This window comes from Charadrius vociferus, unplaced genomic scaffold (genome assembly GCF_000708025.1).
Source record: "Charadrius vociferus isolate BGI_N301 unplaced genomic scaffold, ASM70802v2 scaffold580, whole genome shotgun sequence".
Classification (NCBI taxonomy): Eukaryota; Metazoa; Chordata; class Aves; order Charadriiformes; family Charadriidae; genus Charadrius; species Charadrius vociferus.
Window position 1 is genome coordinate 78,554 of NW_009646419.1, and position 1,010 is coordinate 79,563.

Below are 1,010 nucleotides of genomic sequence, written 5' to 3' on the forward strand. Positions count from 1 at the left end.
CTCCTGCCGCCGCCGAGGTCGGGGTTTTTATCCGGAGCCGGGAGGAGGAAACGGCTCTTCCTCCGCCTTCTCCTCTAATCCCAGAGCCGTTCCGGAATCTTCCGCCAACCCCCATCCTCACCCCAGAACCACCACCGCCGCCGCCGCCGCCATGCCGTGGGAAAATCCGTAGGTTCGGAGCGGAGGTGGTGGTGGAGGAGAAAGGAGTGGGAGGAGGATGGGTTGGAGGGCCACCAGGATGAGGTTCCGGTGGGTCAACGTCAAAACGTGGCTCCCTGGTGGCTAGCAGGGACTATGGGTGGATGAAGATGGTTGGGGGGCACCACGAAACCTCTCCAGTGGGGTCAACCCCACAACGTGGCTCTTTGGTGGCGACCAGAACCTGAGGCTGAAGATGGTTGGGGGCACCAGGACACGTCTCCAGTAGGGTTGACCTGAAAATATGGCTTCTTGGTGGCTACCAGAACTTTGGGGTGGATGAAGATCTTTGGGGGGCACCAGGAAACCTCTCCAGTGGGGTCAACCCCACAACGTGGCTCTTTGGTGGCGACCAGAACTTGGGGCTGAAGATGGTTGGGGGGTACCAGGACACGTCTCCAGCGGGGTTGACCCCAAAATGTGGCTCCTTGATGGCTTCCAGAACCTCACACTGGAGGAGAAGGGTTGAGAGGACACCAGGACACATCTCCAGTGGGGTCAACGCCAAAACGTGGCTCCTTGATGGCTACCAGAACTTCAGGGTGGATGAAGATGGATGAGGGGCACCAGGAAATGTCTCCAGTGGGGTCAACGCCAAAACGTGGCTCTTGGTGGTGACCAGAACCCGGGGCTGAAGATGGTTGGGGGGCACCAAGACACATCTCCAGTGTGGTTGACCTCAAAATGTGGCTTCTTGGTGGCTCCAAGAACCTTGGGGTGGATGAAGATGGTTGAGGGGCCACCAGGAAATGTCTCCAGTGGGGTCAACCCCAAAACGTGGTTCCGTGGTGGACATGGCATCAAGGGATGGA